Source organism: Pseudophryne corroboree, chromosome 1 (assembly GCF_028390025.1).
Source record: "Pseudophryne corroboree isolate aPseCor3 chromosome 1, aPseCor3.hap2, whole genome shotgun sequence".
NCBI classification, from domain to species: domain Eukaryota; kingdom Metazoa; phylum Chordata; class Amphibia; order Anura; family Myobatrachidae; genus Pseudophryne; species Pseudophryne corroboree.
Window position 1 is genome coordinate 857,038,731 of NC_086444.1, and position 21,451 is coordinate 857,060,181.

Consider the following 21,451-nt stretch of genomic DNA (forward strand, 5'->3'; position numbering starts at 1 on the left):
CCCTAAAGGGGGCTCTGCAGGCAAGTTTTCAGGTGTAAAATGTCGCTTCACTGTCAGCAGCACTTGAATTACTTAATTTACGGACGGGAACCAATTGGAACGCAGGCACAATACTGGCAAATGATTAGATGACAGCTACTTTATTGCTTTTGCAATATTTTACTTGTAAAACTTGATGAAAGGGTGAATTAATGCTTCTCAATTGGACCCAGGTCTGTAGTCTTGGCAGATGAAATAACTCAGAGCATAATCCTTTATACAGATCAGAAATGGCATCCATGCCTTACTCTGCAAATAGACCACATTAAGCTGGGTACACATCTATACAATCTTCGAGCCATTCCATGAGATATCTTAATAGTGTTTATCTATCTACCTTAGTTTATGTTTTTTAAGGTGAAAACTGGATGCATCTGAAAATAAGGTTTTATGTGCAGTAAATCAGATGCGATGTACAATATCATGCAAAAAGTGTGTACTCAATACAGAGCATTCTGACTGGCTGTATGTTCCTCCTGCAGCACTTTTGCGGGCAGGCTGAAAGCTCTGCACAGATTAGTATGATCTATGCCGGTTTTGTTATCTGTAATAATATAAAATAAATGCTTAACCTAATAAATAAATGATGTAGGGGTTCCCCAATTCAGTAACCAGCCCTGGAAGTCTCAGCCTGGGCTGGCATTGTCAAATAGGGGGGGAAACGGTTTGGGTTTACCCTACTTTCCAATAACCAGCACTGGGCTGAACTAGTTGGGGGGATAACACTATAGCAGAGAGACACACAGTGGATCTTCCCTGCCAAAATATTAGCTAGCCCCAAACTGGTCAGCTCAGTGCTGGAATCCCCTGGACGTCAGGACCCCCCAATAAACTGTGGTGGCATTGGGAGCGGGAGTAACGATATTTAAAGTGTTAATAATATTGTGGTTTACAGGCAACCTACAAGTTCCAGCAAATCTGCCCCAGAAAGAACAACAAGTGGCAGCTTGACCGAACATTAAGAGAACACTGGTGCTTGTAATCCACCTTTTAAAATAAATATCTAAATAAAGATATTATATAGGCACCGAGTATTGTACTATTTTATTAAAAAAAAAAAAAAGCACCCACACATCCCTTCTTCACCAATTTATTACTTACAATATGCAGAGATCACCTCCTCTTCGTACCAAGTATCATCCTAACACTTGGCAAAATAAAAATACCCAAACAGACTGTTTGGATATGCAGCTCTGTAACCGTGTGCAGCAGAGCTGAGATGAATGTGACTGGATCACTCGCTGTCACTTAATACGGATTCTCTGATCTGAGAACGGTGCTTTCAGCCAATTGGCCCTCCCACCCCAGCTTCAGCCCCTCTGCATCTTATTCTGTGCCACCCCAGCCCCTTCGCATTTTACTTTGTGCCAGCAAGCATTACCCTCCTTCTCCACTGCGCCATTTTACCAGTGATATTTGGGAAGATGGTGCATGTGCACCAGAGTGCACAGTGGCTTTTTAATGAGGATGTAACTGGGAAGATGGCACCCTGTAGTAGGAGGGACACGCTTGTCAGTACAAGGTAAGTATACTCTCGGTGCAGAGTGTAAGGTGCAGGGCTCCCCTGGACCCTGAGGTCCATGTGCTTCTCAGATCCTGCACCCATTATAAAGGGCTGGGGCTGATATTGCGGCAGTCGGGATCCCAGAGGTCAGCATACCGACCCCCGGAACCCGACCACAGAATGCACTCGCCACGCATCGGGTTTGGTGGGTTGCTGCACTCACCACAGGTTCTATTCCCACTTTATGGGTGTCATGGACAACCACAAGTGGGAATAGGCCCTGTTAGCCGGCATTCCGGCTGGCGGCATTGTCAGCGGTCAGGATTCCGGCGTCGGTATCCTGACCGCTGGTCTCCAGGCCGGCGACATCTGACCGCTGGTCTTCAGGCCTGCAACATATAAAGTAGATATCATTATAAATACACCTATAGACAGACCTAAGAGTTAACGCATATTTCCTAGATATTATTTAAAAGACTTATGTTTATATATGGATATTTAGAATCCTCATTAGCTGTTTGCTAGATAGATGTTCTTCTATCTTTAGTTTTTTCTGATCCAGATACTAAATAATATGTCATGTAATCCCACAACAACACATAATTACTAGTAACTGTCTTTAATTCAGTGATTCCATCTGGAGACTTTCTACTGCAGCTATTTTGGCATATACTACTTACTGTTAGTCACATATTAACATCATTTATATAGATTTTTAATCAGAGAATTAGATTGTAAGGGCATTAGACAAAGTAAACATGTAATAGGACTGTATGGAATTTCTTACCTGTGAATTTACAGTTTACTAATACCCCTTTCACACCGCCCGAGTAACCCGGTATCGACCCAGCATATTGCCAGGTCGACACAGGTCAGCGTGAGGCGTGAAAGGGGCATAGCCGAATTCCCGGGTCGCCTGACCCGGCAATTCAACCCGGGAATAAAGCAGTGTTATTCTCGGGTCGAATACCGGGTCAATGGCAGCGTAACGGGGCTCCCGGGTCCATGCATCCCGGGACCCGTTCACTACAACAGGGAGAGGAGGCGCGGAGATGATCTCATCTCCCAGCGCCGCCTCCGCCCCCGCTGCCGGCTCCGCCCTCGCCGCTATGGCAACCCGGGCCAGGGAAGCCAGCGGCAGCATCCAATGCCAGATCCCACCCGGGAAGAACCCGTTTCCAATTCCCGGGTGGGATCCGGCAGTGTGAAAGGGGTATAATAATCGTCAAAGATCCCTTGAAGTGACTTCCTTTGCTAACCATTCTGTTACAGTTTATACTATACAACATTGAAACAACATGTATTCATATAATAAACATTTCATTCATTAGCTCATCCTATAGAGGTGTGAATATAAACAGAAATATTTATTTATGTAAAACATGCAGAAGTAGGCAGACAGTGCTGTCTTAACAGCAGCTTATGCCCATGGGCAAAGTAATGTACTTGGGCCCCTACCCATCCAACAGCAGTAGGGGTGGCGGTTGCTATTAGCAATAGCTTTGATGTCCTGCGGGTGGTAGGGGGTGTTCTATCTTCCGCTCAGCATGCAGGACCTGAAGCAGTAATTTCTGCTAATTACTCCTTTACTGCACAGATGGTGGGAGAACACTAAACTGTAGAAGCGGGCATTGGGCTGAATGAAGGGGCACCAGTACATGACTTACTGGGTGGTAGGGGGTGTTTAATACACAGTGGAGGGGTGGATAGTGGAGTGGGCTTAATATTTATCATTTTTAGGTGGGAGGGCATATTGCATAACTGGGGATATCTCTGGTTCCTGGAAATATATATCTTGGCTTTCAGTGGGATAAAAAAAAAACTAGAGCGTCCCACCTTTCAGGGGGTACTGGGGACTTGGGGAACACAGTTAAGGAGCCACAGCAATCTACTCACTAAAATATGAAACAGCATACCAGGCATGTGGAGCTGGAGCAGGGACCAGCTGCTGGAAGGCTGATATCTCGGGTTCTGGGCATATTAGAGACAAGCTGCCAGTGTCTAACAAAAGGGGAAGGTCCTAGCTTATGGAGCATACCATCAGAAAAACTCAGAGTTAGACAGAACTAAGTCAGACAGAAACCAAGATATCTGGCTTGGAAGAGCAATTAACAGGTTCCGATGGGAACCACCGCTTTGAAGTTGGATATCTCTGGTTCCCCAGAGCCGATTTTAAAAAATCTGGTACCCCTGGAAAGAGGGGACTCTCACCTATTAGAATAGTGCCCTTAGACTCCTGGGGCCCTTGGGCAACTGGCCATTGAGCCCATACAAAAAGACGGCCCTGCAGACACTGCCTGCCTACTTCTGTGTCATCACGATGAACAAGGTAGTCAGGTACGTATATGGAATACTGGTTTAGTTGGACAGACAAGCTGGACAGTTGGATGGATGTTTTTCTAGTGTATGGCAAGATTTACACTGAAACATTGATTTTCATATTAGATATCTCGAAAGTCTCTTTTTGCTGTTTATTCTTTGAATGGTCATCATCCTATGTCCCAGCTGTACAGCCTCTATATATTATATAATAGCAATGTGCATGTTTTGTAGCAGAGGCTTTTTAACCAGGGGGGCAGGGAGATCTGCGAATAGCAGGGACAGATCTTTTGCTCTACCCCCCATACCTGGCTGCGGATGTCTTTGGAAAGATGGCATATTCACCGTAGATAGTGAAGTCAGAGTCCTTGTTATCTCCTGCACCAGAGGCAGCTTTATGAAGACCTTGCTGGGGCGATGATACGGTTAGCAGCCCAGTAACTCAGTTTTCAGTGCAGGATGTGCGGTACAGGTCCCCCTTTTATACAAGGGCCCATGTGCATCACACACAGTGCACCCATTAAAAACAAGCAACTCAGCTGTCTTGCAGCCTCTAGCATCTAATCAAATTATAGTTGTTGTTTTTCTTGTACAAGTAAAAAAAAAAGAGAGATAATAATATCTCATTGGTTTCCATGGCTTGCAACACATAGTATTAGCACTATAATATTAAGTAAGACACAAGTGCATACACATAGATGTGGTGGATTTGTACAATATTTACTGTTGCTTTTACTGTCCTGGTTGTGAAGGCAGCTGGGTAACATCTTTCTGAAAAAAATATGCAGGACACAGTGTCTGCTCTGACAGTAGCCCTGCAGTGAGTATGATCAGCTACAATTATCATTGACAGGCTTTAAAAACCTTGTGTATATATTAATGCTGTAAGTAGGAGATCACTAAATTGGAACAATTAATTCATACATCATTGATGGGATCTATGTTACAGAGACAAATGTGTCTGATTTTCCAAATGAAATTATGAACAGTAATGCTCAGTGACAGTGACAATGGTAAATGTAAGTTTCCATCCTCTCTCTTTATTGAGCTATTGTTTCCTGACAGGAAGGACAACTGATAGAACATACTGTATGCTGCTCACTGAAAGATGCTGAAGAAAATTGCAGCTAAATCACTAAAGCAGGCTTTATTGTATTGTTCACAGCTATTGAATTACAGTACCTAGAGTTTACTATTGAAGATGCTTAATAGAGTTTCCAAGCTTGTGCTGATTGCACTCTTTAAAGGCTTCACAAGTTGTACATAGGGTCAATGCTTCCTGTATGCCTGCTGCGATTTACAGTGATTGGTCTTTTTCAAAGGTAATTTAAGGTTATTGCAGATGTGACGTGGCTACCTAATGCTGTACATAAAAGCTTTGATGAAATTATAAAACATCTTTTCAAAACCATTACGCCTAAAATACTTGCTCTCTATAAGACTAAAAATATCAGATACTGGGGCAGATGCAGCGGCATCAGAAGGGGGGTGCGGCCAGGGGTGACACCAAAATGTCTGCTTCTTCATATTTACAGGAACCGAGTTCTGCAGTGTGATATTCTCTTGCAGCACTCCGCTCCTGTCATACAGGAGGAGCCCACACTGCAGGCACTGGTCTCCGGAGGCAGCCCAGCAATCTTAGGGGATACTGAGCTGTCCCCGGAGTGATGTCACAGGGATCCCACTCGAGGCAACGCCACCTCCAACTTAGGCCATGCCCCCTTTTCGGCCGCAGGGGTGCCTCTGGCGTGCGAGAGGTACATGGTGTGCATCAGGTGTCACCAGACCCGGTGACGCCTCTGGGCAGATGTATTAAGCCTGGAGACGTGATAGCAATGATAAAGCAGTGATAAGTGGGAGGTGATAACGCACCAGCCAATCAGCTCCTAACTGACATTTTTCAAACCCGTAATGATTGGCTGGTGCGTTATCACCTTCCAATTATCACTTCTTTATCACTTCTTTATCACTTCTTCAGACTTGGGTGGTCATTCCAAGTTGATCGCAGCCAGCAACTTTTTGCTGCTGCTGCGATCAACTAGTACACGCCTATTGGGGAGTGTATTTTAGCTTAGCAGTGCTGCGATCGCTTGTGCGGCCCTGCTAAGCTAAAAAAAATTCAAACAGAAGTAGACTAGGCCTATACCTACTTACCCTGTGCGATGGATCCAGCGATGATTGGGCCAGCTTTGACGTCACTCCTCCGCCCTCCGTTCTGCTGGACACGCCTGTGTTATACTCACCACTTCCCGAAAACGGCTCCTAATGGTCCGGATCCGCCCTGGCACGCCTCCTTCCTGTCAATCTTCTTTGCGGTCGGCTCTACGGCCGCTTCCTTTGTAAGTCGCGACGTAACCCAGTGACCCCTGTCGCCAGGCAATGTCGCGCACATGCACTGCGCCCGCCGTGCATGCGCATTCCGCACCTATTCGCACCGCAGCGATAAACCACTGCGTGCGAATGGGTCGGAATTACTCCCTTAATGCATCTGCCCCACTGTAAAACATCCCCTTTTAATGCACTGTGCTAATGGGACACATCTCCATTTGCAAGTTTTCCATGTAAAGGTGGTGTGTTCTCTTAGCTCCAAAAACCCTACACTCAAATACACATTGTGGGCCTGATTCAGAGTTGCACACAATGCCGAAGTTCATGGAGTTTAGTAGGGTTTCATGCTACCGCATGTGTGTTTAAAAATCCCCAATAACCCTACTGAACATGCGTTACTCAAAGTGTATGTATTAAGGCAACAGAATCAGAAATGTCGGGGAAAAGTGCCGGGCATTCCTGGGTCATAGGTGTTTCTATCATGGCTGCAATGTGTGTGGTGCACACGGGCCCCTGGGTCCAGGGGGGCCCACACTGCACTCATGTTGTTTTATACTTACCTTTATGGAGTCCCGAGACGGGCGCTGCAGCTACAGCAGACGCAGAAAAAATCACTTCCAAAATGTCTTCCGTGCATGCGCAGTAGGAAATTTGTCTCCAGACCATGGAGGGTGCCATGTATCTGGAGACCTGCACATGCGCAGTAGACTCCGGCTCAAAGCCGGGGCCTACGGCACCATGGAGAGCAGTGGGCCCACCCGGAGTCTGTACACGGGCCCCCTCCTCTCTTAAAATACCCCTGTCATAAAATTATCAACTGCTGTGGAGAGGAGTCTCACTAGAAGCTTAGCAATATGTCCTATGGAGCCCACTGAGTTTAGCTACGCCTGATTCCTTGTATAGAACTAAATGCAAATATTCACCCATATGCTGAGTTGTACGCATTTATGCTACCAGATGTCCCTGTCTATATGCTTGGTTTCATAGTCGTCACCATTATCATTGCATACTTGCACCCATCAAATCTCTGGTCTAAAATTTGAGTCTGAAAACAATTGTAATTACACATACACAACTCTGCACACAGTAGCTTGGAATTTCAACATCAGTGAGGTTTGCCTATGTGGGAACACCCAGTTATAGCCCAATTATGCTCCTTCAGTCAAAAGTGGAGATGCGTGTGCTTGTGTCCAACGTTTGCACAGTACAAAAGCGCATAAGATGAACGCTGCAATTGAAGCGGTATCCATCTCTGCATTAGCCAGTGGTATTTCGTAGTGATTCAGATGCAGAGAAGAGGGTTGTAAGATATAAAAAGTATCATTTTGTGCCGACAGATAAGGACTTTGGGGGTAATTCAGACCTGATCGCTCGCTAGTGTTTTTTTGCACTGCTGCGAACAGATAGTCGCCACCCATAAGGGAGTGTTTATTCACTTTGCAAGTGTGCGAACCCATGTGTAGCAGAGCTGTACAAACAGATCTTGTGCAGTCTCTGAGTTGCCCAGGACTTACTTAGCCACTGCGATCACATCAATCAGCCAGTCAGGGACCGGAATTGACGTCAGGAACCCTCCCTCCAAACGCATAGACACGCCTGCGTTTTTCAAACCACTCCCTGAAAACGGTTAGTTACCACTCACAAACGGCTTCTTCCTGTCAATCTCCATGTGATCACCCATGCAAATGGATTCTTCTTTGTACCTGTGCGACGCGCCTGCGCATTGTGGTGAATACGCATGCTCAGTTCTGACCTGATCACAGCGCTGCAAAAAATGCTAGCAAGCGATCAGGTCTGAATTACCCCCATTGTTGTTAAGGATAGAAATGAGGAAAGAAGAACATTATTCTGGATGGGCATTATGTTTTATTTGTGATGGGTGTTGACCTTTGTAATGCACTAATCATCTTCTAAACTTTTGGCAATAAAAATATATATGATCTCATTGATTACTTAATTATACTATATATACAGTAGATGTCATTTTAAAGTTCTCCCAAGACTATCATAAATGTTTTACAGTATTCACAAGACAACATTCGTTGATTGCCAAATTGGTGGATGCGATGTTAGTGTATTAGAATGCTTAATATTTGTAGACACTCCCTTACTAATCTGTGTAAGCCTGAATCTTCAGTGATGGTCCCTATGACCAGGGGGATGCTGGGAAGTGGGTGGTCCAGTGTGCAGTGTGTCTGGAGTTAGTGATGGAATAAACAGCACAGCAGTGAACTCGCATGTCTCTGTATCCTTATGACTGGATTTACAAACATATGAACAAAACATGGTGTCAGAAGAAGTTTAACTTGTACTGCTAGTGTTCTCAGAGTGTGAAAGAATCTTGCAGAATTCTGTAAGGCTGTGATACTCCGTGTCTGCAAATCCTGCCGTGTGCTCCTCTCTTCAAACAGTGAGTAACCATGGAAAAACTGTCTCCTCCAACCGGCATGCTGATGTCTGGTAACTTGTCTGAAAACTGGAAAAGATTTAAGCAAAGGTTTAATATATATCTTGCTGCATGTGGAGCTGATACAGAGGCTGACAAAACGAAGGCATCCATTTTCCTCTATGTGATAGGAGAGGATGTGCTGGACATTTATAATAGTTTTCAGTTTGATGAGGGGCAGAATATGGTGCTATCTTCTATAATGCAAAAGTTTGAAGATTACTTTGTGCCAAGGAAAAATGTGACATATGAAAGATATAAGTTTTCACATGTGATCAGAAGTCTGGAGATGGATTTGATCAGTATGTTACAGAGCTGCAATCACTCAGTAAAACCTGTGAGTTTGGTGATTTAAAGGATTCACTGATTAGAGATCGTATTGTCTGTGGAATACCTGATAATGGACTCAGAGAGAGATTGCTGAGAGAGCAAGACCTAACACTAGAAAAGGCAGTGACTATGTACAGATCTGCAGAAATAACTAGATTTCAAGCCAAAAAGTTACACAAGGAAGTTGATGCTGCTGCCCATGTAGTGCAGAAAACAGAGCCAAGCAAACCTCCATTCTCAAGAATGAAGCAGTCTAAGCCACAGTCTAATAAAGAAATGTGTAGTAGATATGGAAATGCTCACAATCCTAAAATGTGCCCTGCTTATGGTAAAACCTGCATGAAATGTGGTAGACTTAATCCCTTTGCCAAATGCTGTAAAATGAAAAGGGAAACAACCAATGTGCATGCTGTTAAACAAACAGAGGAATTCTTTGTGGATTGCATTGAACTTTGCAGTGCAGATATGAAAGAATGGATTGTCCCTTTAACTGTGAACGAGATTGTCATTCCCTTTAAGCTTGATACTGGCGCGCAGGTGACTTTAATATTGTTTCAAGACTATAAGACTTTTAGAGTAAAACATAAAATTCATCCAGCCAAAGTGAAAGTTACAGGGTACACTGGGGAGGAAATTCCTGTGAAAGGTACATGCTTAGTGACACTGAAATCTAAGGGACAACAGTTTAAAACATCTCTACTGATTGTGGATAAAAATGTGTAACCGATTCTAGGATTAAGTTCCTGTGAGAAACTAAGCTTGCTAAAGAAAGTTTTTATAGTGACATCACAAGTAGAAGATGACTGCATATTGATGTTTACAGAATACAGAGACTTGTTTGAAGGTCTAGGTTGTTTGCCTGGAGAGCATAAAATAAATATAGACACGCAAGTTTCTTCAGTGATACACCCCTGTAGAAAAGTGCCGTTTGCACTGAGAAAAAAACTGAAACAAGAGTTAAATAACATGGAAGCCTTGGGTGTGATACAGAAAGTTGATGAGCCTACTGAATGGGTAAGCTCCTTAGCAATTGTTGAAAAGAAAAATGGACAACTCAGAATATGTCTAGACCCCAGAGATTTAAACAAAGCTATTAAACGAGAACATTTCAAACTACCATCCAGAGATTAAATCATGTCGCAATTTGCGGGAGCAAAATGGTTCAGTAAATTGGACGCATATTCAGGATTCTGGCAAATGAAGCTAGATGATGCCAGCTCAAGGCTTTGTACATTTAATACACCAGAAGGTCGATACAGATTTCTTCGACTACCATATGGAATATTGTCTGCTCCAGAAGTATATCACAAAAATATACACATGATTTTTGAACATATTTCAGGTGTTGAAACAATGATGCATGACATTATTGTCTGGGGATCTACAAAGGAAGAACATGATTCTAGATTGAGACAAGTAATGGAACTTTTCAAGAAAGTGAATCTAAAGCTAAACAAGGACAAATGTGAATTTGGCGTGGATACACTTACCTTTATGGGCGACGTGGTCTCGGATCAAGGTGTAAAACCAGACCAAAGGAAAATATCAGCCATAGTGAACATGGGACGTCCTAACAACAAAGATGACATCAGAAGATTCCTAGGAATGATTACTTACTTAGGAAAGTTTATTTCTCAACTCTCTGAATGAACAGCCTCTCTTAGATGGTTGTTGGACAAAGATAACGAGTGGATGTGGTCACATGAACAAGAAGAAAGTTGGCAAAACTTGAAATAGATCATTACAGAGCAACCAGTGCTAAAATTCTTTGATCCTGCAAAAAGAATAAGAATTTCAGCAGATGCTTCGCAATTTGGCCTAGGCTCAGTGCTGTTACGAGAACATGAGGATACATGGCAACCAGTAATCTATGCATCAAAAGCACTGACAAGTGTTGAAACAAGGTATGCTCAGATAGAAAAAGAACTTCTAGCGATCACATATGCATGTGAGCGATTTCATCAGTTTGTGTATGGTCAAACATTTACAGTGGAAACTGACCACAGCCATTGGTAGCTATCATGACTAAATGATTACATGACTGTCTCATGAAAATTCAACGAATGCTTATCAGACTACAGAAATATGATGTACACTTGCTGTACTGTCCCGGCAAATACATGTACATTGCTGATACACTTTCTCGTGCTGTGGACAAAAGTGAAGGTTCCAAAAGTCTGATGGATGAAGAGATAGAAGCCTATGTTAATTTGATCGTAGCTTCTCTACCAGTGTCTCTTGCAAGACAAGAACAGATTAGGAAAGAAATTGAGACAGATGACACAATGAAAGTGTTGAAAGATATCATTCTGAAAGGTTGGCCAGCAGAAAAACATGCGTGCCCGCTGTCTATCCATGATTATTGGATGTACCGCAGTGACCTTACAGTTGTCGATGGTATTATTTACAAAGGCAATAGGTTTGTCATACCTGTACGACTAAGAAAAACTATGCTGTGCAAGATACATGAAGGCCACTTAGGAGAAGAAAAATGTAAGCGGAGAGCGTGTGAAGTTATATATTGGCCAAGAATGAACCAAGACATAGCACAGACTACAGCTACATGTGAATTATGTCTTACATATAGACCGAAACAACAAGTCGAGCCACTAAGTCCTCACGCAGTGCCAGAGAGACCGTACCAGAAAGTTGGTGCAGATTTGTTTGATTGTAATGGGAAAACGTACATTGTCGTGACTGATTATTACTCTAACTACCCTGAGGTGAAGACACTACATACAACTACTAGTATAGCCGTAATTAATTGCATGAAGTCAATCTTTGCAAGGCATGGTGTTACTATGGAAGTGTTCACTGACAATGTTCCTCAGTTTTCCAGTGCTGAATTTAGACAATTTGCTGATGAGTGGGAATTTGTCCATACTACGTCAAGTCCCCACTATCCACGCTCAAATGGGTTGGTGGAAAGTTCAGTAAAAACTGTAGAGAGTCTCATGAAAAAAGCTCAAGAAGGTAAAGAAGATTTCTACAAAAGTCTTTTAATCTACCGCAGTACACCTTTACAGAATGGACTTTCTCCTGCACAAATGCTGATGGGAAGGAGGATTAGAGCAAATCTCCCGATACATGATGAACTGCTTAATACACATAACTCAGCGTTGGTCAGACTGAGTAAGGAACGTCAACAGGCGAAACATAACAGACAAACAAAAAGCTTATCTGATCTAAAATCGGGTGACCAAGTCCGTCTCAGAGATCACAAGAAAGGTAATTGGGTGCAGAAAGGTATTGTGCAAGCACAAGTAGCACCAAGATCTTATACTATACGTACAGAGCGTGGAACGGAAGTAAGAAGAAATCGGGTGGATTTAAGATCTCAACCTAACCATAATGAAGAAAACATGACTGAAGAATACCCTTCATCTGACATGTATGATGATCCTGATAATGGTGAACCGACCACGATTCTAGAAAGGTCCAACATGGTAGATGAAACACAAACTGTGTATGAAAGACCCAAAAGGGAAATACGCAGACCTGAGAGACTCATTGAAATGAGTTAGATGATGTTCTTAATATGACGTTGTTAATTGTTGCATTGAAGTGTTTAGGGCTTATCTTTAAAGAAAAGAGGATGTGATGTTAGTGTATTAGAATGCTTAATATTTGTAAACACTCCCTTACTAATCTGTGTAAGCCTGGATCTTCAGTGATGGTCCCTAGGACCAGGGGGATGCTGGGAAGTGGGTGGTCCAGTGTGCAGTGTGTCTGGAGTGGGTGATGGAATAAACAGCACAGCAGTGAACTCACATGTCTCTGTATCCTTATGACTGGATTTACAAACATATGAACAAAACAGTGGATTTATATTTATCAACAGTTTCACATTCTTTTCTTAGGATACACCATCTTCCCAGCAGGATTTCATGTGCTTCAGCTGTAGATCTCACATTCAAGTCTTTGACAATTACTGTATCTCCTATACTCACAGGGAGTTGGGATGGAGGTAACCAGTGGTGGATTTTACCTATGGGCTACAGAACTGCAGACACCAAGTTGCCCTGACGAAGCAGCCTACTGTGAAACGTGCGTTGGTGTTAACAGAGACTGTTATGATAGCTTAGACCGCTGCAGAGAATTATGTCTATGTGTTGAATGCTCAAATGTTACTGTAGCAATTACTTGACCACCTCCGTGAGACAGTGTAGCAGTGTGCAGGCTGCTGCGGTGAGAGCGCCGGAGGTAGAACGAGCCGCACACAGCTCACAGACACGGGGGCGGCCATACGTGGTTGATCTGACCACCTCCGTGAGATAGTTCAGCAGTGTACAGGCTGCGGCGGTGAGAGCACCAGTTAGCGGGCCGCACACAGCTGACAGAAACGGAGTGGTCACACGTGTATAAGACACTATTGGAAGTAAGCGGCGGCTAGCGGCCATTAGACGGCTGCAGCACGGACGTAGTAAGACACAGTTCAATACCGCTCATTAGAGATTGGTATATGTCGCTTCACTATAGGAGAGTATAGGATTTGTCCAACATGTTGTGAGGGGAGTGATTTGTCCATTTGAAATGTTCATAAAGCACAATCTATAAGGATTACAAGTACCAAATAAGTAATTAAAGGACAATCCCTCACAATAACGTACACCTGGGAATAATTTGGAGAGCAATACAGGTGGCAAAAGCATTAACTGATCCCAGGATACTATCCCATAGTGTATCAATGTGTACAGATATAATAAGAATTTACTCACCGGTAATTCTATTTCTCGTAGTCCGTAGTGGATGCTGGGAACTCCGTAAGGACCATGGGGAATAGCGGGCTCCGAAGGAGGCTGGGCACTCTAGAAAGATCTTAGACTACCTGGTGTGCACTGGCTCCTCCCACTATGACCCTCCTCCAAGCCTCAGTTAGGTACTGTGCCCGGACGAGCGTACACAATAAGGAAGGATTTTGAATCCCGGGTAAGACTCATACCAGCCACACCAATCACACCGTACAACTCGTGATATGAAACACAGTTAACAGTATGAAACAATAGAGCCTCTCAACAGATGGCTCAACAATAACCCGATTTAGTTAACAATAACTATGTACAAGTATTGCAGATAAACCGCACTTGGGATGGGCGCCCAGCATCCACTACGGACTACGAGAAATAGAATTACCGGTGAGTAAATTCTTATTTTCTCTAACGTCCTAGTGGATGCTGGGAACTCCGTAAGGACCATGGGGATTATACCAAAGCTCCCAAACGGGCGGGAGAGTGCGGATGACTCTGCAGCACTGAATGAGAGAACTCCAGGTCCTCCTCAGCCAGGGTATCAAATTTGTAGAATTTTGCAAACGTGTTTGCCCCTGACCAAGTAGCTGCTCGGCAAAGTTGTAAAGCCGAGACCCCTCGGGCAGCCGCCCAAGATGAGCCCACCTTCCTTGTGGAATGGGCATTGACAGATTTTGGCTGTGGCAGGCCTGCCACAGTATGTGCAAGCTGAATTGTACTACAAATCCAACGAGCAATAGTCTGCTTAGAAGCAGGAGCACCCAGCTTGTTAGGTGCATATAGGATAAACAGCGAGTCAGTTTTTCTGACTCTAGCCGTTCTGGAAACATATATTTTCAGTGCCCTGACAACGTCTAGCAACTTGGAGTCCTCCAAGTCCCTAGTAGCCTAGGCACCACAATAGGCTGGTTCAGGTGAAACGCTGACACCACCTTTGGGAGAAACTGGGGACGAGTCCTCAATTCTGCCCTATCCATATGGAAAATCAAATAAGGGCTTTTACAAGACAAAGCCGCCAACTTTGATACTCGCCTGGCAGAAGCCAAGGCCAATAACATAACCACCTTCCACGTGAGATATTTCAGATCCACGGTTTTTAGTGGTTCAAACCAATGTGATTTTAAGAAACTCAACACCACGTTGAGATCCCAAGGTGCCACAGGAGGCACAAACGGGGGCTGACTCTGCAGCACTCCTTTTATAAATGTCTGAACTTCAGGTACTGAAGCTAGTTCTTTTTGAAAGAAAATCGACAGAGCCGAGATCTGTACCTTAATGGAACCCAATTTAAGGCCCATAGTCACTCCTGCTTGCAGGAAATGCAGAAATCGACCAAGTTGAAATTCCTCTGTTGGGGCCCTTTCGGCCTCACACCATGCAACATATTTTCGCCATATGCGGTGATAATGAGTTGCTGTAACCTCTTTCCTGGCTTTAGTAAGCGTAGGAATGACTTCCTCCGGAATGCCCTTTTCCTTCAGGATCCGGCGTTCAACCGCCATGCCGACAAACGCAGCCGCGGTAAGTCTTGGAACAGACTGGGCCCCTGCTGCCGCAGGTCCTGTCTGAGTGGCAGAGGCCATGGGTCCTCTGATATAAATTCTTGAAGTTCTGGGTACCAAGCTCTTCTTGGCCATCCACGAGTATCGTTCTTACTCCTCGCCTTCTTATTATTCTCAGTACCTTTGGTATGAGAGGCAGAGGGGAGAACACATAAACCGACTGGTACACCCACGGTGTTACCAGAGCGTCCATAGCTATCGCCTGAGGGTCCCTTGACCCGGTGCAATATCTTTTATAGCTTTTTGTTGAGGCGGGACGCCATCATGTCCACCTGTGGCCTTTCCCAATGGTGTACAATCCTATTGGAAGACTTCTGGAGGAAGTCCCCATTCTCCCGGGTGGAGGTCGTGTCTGTTGAGAAGATCTGCTTCCCAGTTGTCCACTCCGGGAATGAACACTGCTGACAGTGCTAACACATGATTTTCCGCCTATCGGAGAATCCTTGTGGCTTCTGCCATCGCCATCCTGCTTCTTGTGCCGCCCTGTTGGTTTACATGGGCGACTGCCGTGATGTTGTCTGATTGGATCAGTACCGGCTGGTTTTGAAGCAGAGGCCTTGCCGGCCTCAGGGCATTGTAAATGGCCCTCAGGTCCAGAATATTTATGTGTAGGGAAATAACCTGACTTGACCAAAGTCCCTGGAAATTTCTTCCCTGTGTGACTGCCTCCCAGCCTCAAAGGCTGGAATCCATGGTCACTAGGACCTAGTCCTGTATGCCGAACCTGCGGCCCTCTTGAAGATGGGCACTCTGCAGCCACCACAGTAGAGATACCCTGGTCCTTGGAGACAGGGTTATCAGCCTATGCATCGGAAGATGCGATCCGGACCACTTGTCCAACAGGTCCCTCTGAAAAGTTCTTGTATGGAACCTGCCTAATGGGATTGCTTCGTAGGAAGCTACCATTTTTCCCAGGATTCGCGTGCAATGATGCACCGCTTCCTATTTTGGCTTCAGGAGGTCTCTGACTAGAGATGACAACTCCTTGGCTTTCTCCTCCGGGAGAAACACTATTTCTGGTTTATGTCCAGAACCATCCCCAGGAACAGTAGACGTGTCATAGGAACCAGCTGTGACTTTGGACTGTTTAGAATCCAACCATGCTGTTGTAGCACTTTCCAAAATAGTGCTACCCCGACTACCAACTGCTCCTTGGACCTCGCCCTTATAACGAGATTGTCCAAGTACGGGATAATTACAACTCCCTTTTTTTGAAGGAGTATCAACATTTCGGCCATTACCTTGATAAAACACCCTCGGTGCCATGTACAGTCCAAACGGCAGTGTCTGGACTTGGTAATGGTAATCCTGTACCACAAATCTGAGGTACTCCTGGCGAGGATGGTAAATGGGGACATGCAGGTAAGCATCCTTGATGTCCCAGGATACCATGTAATCCCCCTCGTCCAGGCTTGGAATAACCGCCCTGAGCGATTCCATCTTGAACTTGAATTTTTGTGTTCAAGGATTTTAAATATAAAAAGGGTCACACCGAACCATGCGGTTTCGGTACCCCAACCCGTGTGGAATAGTAACCCCGTCCTTGTTGAAGTAGGGGCACCTTGAGTATTACCTGCTGGGAATACCGCTTATTAATTGCCTCTAGCACAGCCTCCCTGCCTGAGGGAGTTGTCAGCAAGGCATATTTTAGGAAACGGCTGGGGGGAGACATCTCGAATTCCAGCTTGTACCCCTGAAATACTACTTGAAAGAAACAGGGATCCACCTGTGAGCGAGCCCACTAATTGCTGAAATTTTTGAGACGGCCCCCCACCGTACCTGGCTACACCTGTGGAGCACCCGCGTCATGGTGTGGCCTCACAGGAGGCGGGGGAAGAATCTTGATTCTGGGAACAGGCTGACTGGTGCAGCTTTTTTCCCTCTACCCTTGTCTCTGTACAGAAAGGAAGCGCCATTTGTTTCTGAAGCCGAAAGGACTGTACCTTTGTCTGTGAGGAAACCTGAGGTAAAATTATTTCTTCCCAGCAGTTGCTGTGGATACGAGGTCCCAGAGACCATCCCCAAATAATTCCTCACCCTTATAAGGCTCTCTATGCGCTTTTTAAGTCAGCATCACCTGTCCAGTGACAGGTCTCTAATACCCTCCTGACAGAATGGACATTACATTTATTTTGGATGCCAGCCGGCAAAATATCCCTCTGTGCATCCCCCATATATAAGACGACGTCTTTAATATGTTTTTATGTTTGCCAACTAGTATCCCTGTTTGACAGGGTCACCGACCACGCTGCAGCAGCACTATCTGCAGGTCTCAGTCTAGTACCTGAGTGTGTAAATACAGACTTCAGGATAGCCTCCTGTTTTTTATCAACAGGTACCTATTAAAGTGGCCGTATCCTAAGACGGCAGTGCCACCTTTTTTGACAAACGTGTGAGCGCCTTATCCACCCTAGGGGATATCTCCCAGCGTAACTTATCCACCTGGCGGGAAAGGGTACGCCATCAGTAACTTTTTATAAATTACCAGTTTCTTAACGGGGGAACCCACGCTTTCACACACTTCATTTATTCATCTGATGGGGGAACAAAACACTGCCTGTTTTTTCTCCCCAACCTAAAACCAATTTTTAGAGGTGCTTGGGTTAAAGTCAGAAATGTATAACACATTTTTTATTGCCGGGATCACGTCACGGATGTTCCTAGTGGATTGTGTATATGTCTCCACCTTGTCGACACTGGAGTCAGACTCCGTGTCGACATCTGTGTCTGCCATCTGAGAGAGCGGGCGTTTTTGAACCCCTGATGGCCTTTGAGACGCCTGGGCAGGCGCGGGCTGCGAAGCCGGCTGTCCCACAGCTGTTACGTCATCCACCCTTTTATGTAAGGAGTTGACACTGTCGGTTAATACCTTTCACCTATCCATCCACTCTGGTGTCGGCCCCACAGGGGGCGACATCACATATATCGGCCTCTGTTCTGTCACCATATAAGCCTCCTCATTCAACATGTCGACACAGCCGTACCGACACACCGCAGACACACAGGGAATGCTCTAAACGAGGACAGGACCCACAAAAGCCCTTTGGGGGGACAGAGTAAGAGTATGCCAGCACACACCAGAGCGCTATATATATACAGGGACTAACTGAGTTATGTCCCTAATAGCTGCTTTTTATATAATATACTGTATACAGTGCCAATTTTAATGCCCCCCCTCTCTTTTCCCTCTTACTGTACTGTAGAATTGCAGGGAAGAGCCAGGGAGCTTCCTTCCAGCCGAGCTGTGAGGGAAAAATGGCGCCAGTGTGCTGAGGAGATAGGCTCCGCCCCTTTTTCGCGGCCTATTCTCCCGTTTTTTATGGAATTCTGGCAGGGGTATTTACCTCATATATAGCCCCTGGGGCCATATATTGAGGTATTTTAGCCAGCCAAGGTGTTTTTATTGCTGCCTCAGGGCGCCCCCCCCAGCGCCCTGCACCCTCAGTGACCGGAGTGTGAAGTGTGTGAGAGGAGCAATGGCGCACAGCTGCAGTGCTGTGCGCTACCTTGGTGAAGACAGAGTCTTCATGCCGCCGATTTTCCGGACCATCTTCTTGCTTCTGGCTCTGTAAGGGGGACGGCGGCGCGGCTCCGGGACCGAACATCAAGGCTGGGCCTGCGGTCGATCCCTCTGGAGCTAATGGTGTCCAGTAGCCTAAGAAGCCCAATCCGGCTGCAAGCAGGCGAGTTCGCTTCTTCTCCCCTTAGTCCCTCGCTGCAGTGAGCCTGTTGCCAGCAGGTCTCGCTGAAAATAACAAATTCTAAGACTATAACTTTCTAAGAGCTCAGGAGAGCCCCTAGTGTGCATCCAACCTCGGCCGGGCACGAAATCTAACTGAGGCTTGGAGGAGGGTCATAGTGGGAGGAGCCAGTGCACACCAGGTAGTCTAAGATCTTTCTAGAGTGCCCAGCCTCCTTCGGAGCCCGCTATTCCCCATGGTCCTTACGGAGTTCCCAGCATCCACTAGGACGTTAGAGAAAATAAGTTAACATTTTGTTTCAACCTTACACCTTCTAAAGAAATTGAAACAACGGAGACAGTAGACAGTGTCTGTTATTTAATAAAGGATTGTCGCTAGGATACTGTGAATTAATATATAAATAAGTGACAATTCTACTGATTATAACAGACAACTAACTGTGACTGTGAGGTAGCTCCAAGATTCCAATATAGGAGAACAAATTTAGAAGGTGACATAACAAGCACATTACAGACAAACCTTACACTCTGCAGCGGGGGCTACAAAGCCTTGAATGGAGGAGATTTCCTCATGAATTTAGCATAACAGTCTCTGCTTGAAACATTTAATACTGTTTTAATACACAATTTTCATTTCTATATTCACACTTCTTTTTCGTTTTTAATATTTCATACTGGCTGAAAATGAAATTATATTAAAAATATGTTAATAAAAGTAATATTTTAGACTTAATTGTAAGGTTCTCAGTGCACCCAGAATACAGCTTCTGCTTTTCTGTGTGTTTGTGCAGACACCAAGTGTTTGACAATCTGCAGACATTTGAGGGCGGGGAGTGGGGAGGCGATGTCCTCTTTTTCCCAAAAGTGCTGAAGCCAGAATGTTTCTAATTCCACGTAAGCAGCAGCAATTCACCATCACACCAAATCTGAATCAGGCCCCAAGTTTGTATTCTTTGCAAACTTTGAAAGTTTGCTCAACATTAGATTTGGTCCCACATTTAGGTTTTGGGTTACTGTATATCCAGGAGTGAAATGGGAGATTATACATCATTTAAGCTATATCCTAGAATGCATCTCTACATGCTCTATGGGGGTGATTCAGACCTAATCGCTTATGTGCGCTTTTGCACAGTGGGCGATCAGGTAGTAACTGCGCATGTGTAAGCACCGCAATGCGCACGTGAGTCGGACAACAACAAAGGGCATCACCGGTCAGCAACGGGATGGTGCTAAAAATCCGATCGCACAGGTGTTCGGAGTGATTGACAGGAGGAAGCCGTTTGTGGGTGGTAATTGACTGTTTATTGGGAGTGTCCGGAGAAATGCAGGTGTGTCCAAGCGTTTTCAGGGAGGGTGTGTGACATCAGCTCCGGCCCCGATCAGCCTCTTCTCATCGCACTGTAGGAGTAAGTTCTGGGCTGTGCAGAGACTGCACAACGTGGATTTTTGCAGCTTTGCGTACACATGGGATCGCACACTTGCGGGGTGAATTTAGACTCCTCCTGGAGGCGCTGACTATCCGAACACAGGACAGCAAAGTTTGCAGCCCCAGAGATCAGGTCTGAATCACCCTCTATGTGTGTAAGTCTTCTGAATAAATTATATTTCTTTTCCCATTCCGAATAAACCATGAGATCACATCTTTATCAGTGTTATCAGTAATGTTGGTCACATGTGATCATAAAAAAAAAAAGTTTAAATTTATTCCATTAAATTATCTGATCTAGAAAACATCTTTATTAAGGATATATTTGCATATATTGGTTAAGAAGTTGCCTCATACTGTCAAATTCAATGTGTGGTTATATTTTACAGAGCAGCGTGCAAGAAACTCAAAGTCAAAACTGCAATTTTCTAGGCCTTTCACCAGGGGCATTTTAAAAGAGGAGGGGACCTGCGTGTAGCCTCCGTCGCAGGATCCCTCCTCTCCAGCAGCTAGTAGACTCTGGTTTAAAGCCAGAGCCTACTGCGCATGTACAGGTCTCCGGGAACATGACGTCTGCAACTTGTTCCCGGTGACACCTCCAGTGTGCATGCGTGAATCACTTGGAAATGACCAAGGTGGCCATTTTCCAAATGATTTATGCCCGCACTGCAGAGCCACCGCCGCAGGTCTCCGGAGGGGTAAGTATACTTTCAGGGTGCAGTGTGAGCCCCCCACACCTAGGGCCCCATGTGCACTGCACACACTGTACCCATTATAAAAACACCTCTGCATCTCATCCACAATTGAAATGCCAGAAAGGGTGAATCAAGTTTTGGAGAATACTTGAGCTCCTAAATTTGCCCACAATAATCACATTCATTATTTTCACTGATAAGTCTCCTTTCTTCAACTCCAAGAATCCAAAAATCTTTGTGTTCTAGAGTACCAGCTGCAGCTCTACCTATAACCAATTACCTGAAACATTTGGTTAGAACACAGCAGATGCATTACTCATTTCAAATGGACATAACGTTTGACTTTCTACCAGA

At 44.9% G+C, this 21,451-nt stretch overlaps 1 long non-coding RNA gene across 1 annotated transcript in view; it reads right to left on the reverse strand.

Moving 5' to 3' along the window:
- Positions 1-8,056: 8,056 nt before the first annotated feature.
- LOC134956827 (uncharacterized) overlaps positions 8,057-21,451 on the reverse strand; it is a 97,651-nt gene continuing 84,256 nt past the window's right edge. Inside the window, exon 4 of the long non-coding RNA XR_010186240.1 lies at positions 8,057-8,666. This is a non-coding gene — a long non-coding RNA (uncharacterized LOC134956827). The remainder of the gene's footprint in view (positions 8,667-21,451) is intronic.